Source organism: Aplidium turbinatum, chromosome 7, assembly GCF_918807975.1.
Source record: "Aplidium turbinatum chromosome 7, kaAplTurb1.1, whole genome shotgun sequence".
In the NCBI taxonomy this organism is placed as follows: Eukaryota; Metazoa; Chordata; class Ascidiacea; order Aplousobranchia; family Polyclinidae; genus Aplidium; species Aplidium turbinatum.
In genome coordinates this window covers 23,635,385-23,638,062 of record NC_137478.1, presented here as the reverse complement: position 1 = coordinate 23,638,062, position 2,678 = coordinate 23,635,385, and positions in this window count along the sequence as shown.

Below are 2,678 nucleotides of genomic sequence, written 5' to 3'. Positions count from 1 at the left end.
AAATTAAAAAAGTACCGCATGGTAGGAGGAAAGTACAGTGTAGCCTACAGGTAAGTAAAGCATAGCTTTTCATTGTCTTTTAAGAGTACCACCAAAACCAAAACGTTGAAGTTTTTTTCTCGTTAGAAGCGTGATGTAATGCTTCCCCAGTGCCAACGCCACCGTATTGTCCGTATTTATGGAAATTAAAAAAGTACCGCATGGTAGGAGGAAAGTACAGTGTAGCCTACAGGTAAGTAAAGCATAGCTTTTCATTGTCTTTTAAGAGTACCATAATTAACATTGTCACAACATTAAATACGAATTTTGTGGTGCGGTTCAGAAAGGTACAGCTTAAATTATGGAGCGTCTCTGTTTATAACAAACTGTGCTAAAAAACAACAGAAAATGGTTTCGGCACTCATAACTGAACTTTTCAAACGTGTTATGGTTTATCCTACCCTGGCAAATATCAAAAGCAACTGTCTGGTAACGTTAGAATGAGGTAATGCCGCAACTGTTTCTCATACAACAAAGGCTTGCTATTTAATTTTTCATGCAGCATGATTTTGAATCGTGATATATTTCGATAAATATTGCAGTTCGTCATTTCATGTCAAGGATGATCTTCTTGATAAAGAGCGGCTGGTAAGCTACCTTTCAACAAAGCCGAGTTTAAACGAATGGTTTTGTCAACCTCAACTACGGTCAAACACTTGTTTTAGAATAGAGCGTGGGTAAGATTAGCAAACATACCAAGCAGTGGCAAAAGCACTACAACTTCTACAACTCAAGTTGGTCCTTCCTTTTCACATAAAACTAATAAAGCTTGCTCGCTCGTTTTGGCTCTCAAGCCTTGTCACTGAATAGAAAGCTCAAACGGCTGCAGACAAAACATCCAGCATTTGCCATTTACAAGTAGCAAGCTTTTGAAAAAGGCATATCATTTGATACGGTTGATTGGGTTGCGTCATCACCAATCGCTCTTTCTGAAGAGAACATCAAGTAACCGTTCTGTGGTTTGACCTATTTTAAACGTTAAAGCAACTTCAGATAAACATCATTTTGAACATGCAAAACCTGTTCATATTCATTTTACAAACAATGGGTAGGCTATTAATTTCACTTTGGTTAATAAGCTAGTCTATTCTTAATATAAGCTCAAAATCAGCGATAAACCCTTTGAAAAAATATAGTTTCAAATGACGGTTTGTATTTCATTTCCGTGTTGTTATCTTTTGGCAATGTAATCTCAGCTGAACTTGGTTGCTTGAAAGAGTTTCTGCTCTGTAATTGCAAATGCCCAAGTAAGTAGTCTGTAAATGTCTACTATAGAAGCGTAGCAACATATCTACTAAAGCACGTTAGGGAGCGTTCAAATATTACGTAACGCTGTTTTTCCGAATTTTTTACCCCCCCTCTCCCATGTGACACCAACGTAACGTTTTTGTCAACCCCCCCCCCTCCCCCATGTGACGCTTTTCCATTACAAAGCCCGTTTTGCCAGTTTATATCAAAATTATGACGTGGAAACACGTGCTGATAAAATATCTTGGTTTGTATGCAGTGCACCTAAAGCTTACGTTTGAGACATGAAATTTTAGCTATATTCTTTTTTTGGATTAAAACGTTATGTACCTACTGAAAACATTTAGTAGCCCACCGTCCAAAATGTTTCGATCCAAACCTTTCATTGTTTGGTTATGTATTGAAAGAAACATCACAAAAGGGCAAAAGAAACTGCAAGGAAAGCTAAACATCTTCGAATGGGGTCATCAATGCTTCAAAAATGTTTCTATATATTGGAGCAGTACTCTCGCTTGTGTGGTTCGAACTTGGTGCATAATTGTCTTCTTCAGACTCGCACGTATGAATGTCTTCTGCCTGTTGAGAGGTTTGTGTCAAAGTCATTTGCTTCTTTCATGAACATGTAGGCCTAGGCTATGTAACAGTCATAGGCATTGGCGTACGCAGGAATTTCTGAAGGGGAGGGGCATTGACAGTAGCGTAGCCAGGAATTTTGAAAGGGGGGGGGGTTGACGATCGGCTTGAGAAGCGCAACGGCATTTTCGCCTGAGACGACACCCAGCGGTGAGGGGTCTGGGAGGCCTCCCCCAGAAAATTTTGAAAAATTACTTTGAATTTGGTGCATTCTGAGAGCATTTTCAACAAAAATGTGGGTATATTTCAGCATTTTCAACAAAGGGGCATCCGCCCCCCTGCCCCCCCCGCTTCCGGCGCCCCTGGCTACATTGGCATACCTGGGGTGGGGTAGGTGGATTGGGCTATGTATTTCGTATTGGCTTAGCCTATAGAACAACATTGTTAATTGCTTTGACAGTGCAATCCAAAACATATTAAATGTATTAATCTACGTCGTTATCTACTAAAACATTTTTAAGGAGGGGGGGGCATGGCCCAATGGCCCCCCCTGCGTACGCTAGCCTAGTGGTCATAGGTACACCTACATACCTGTTCATCACCATGTGTCGCTTTTTTGCTGCTTGACTCGGAAAGTATGTACAAATAAACTACCGTACCGTACTCGTAAGCGTTACGTAACGTTTTGCTTGAACCCCCTCCCCCCCGATGTGACGCTAACGTAACGCTTTTCATAAACCCCCCTCCCCCTCGATAGCGTTACGTAATATTTGAACGGTCCCTTATGCCACAAATAAAGAAAAAAATTGTTCCCATGA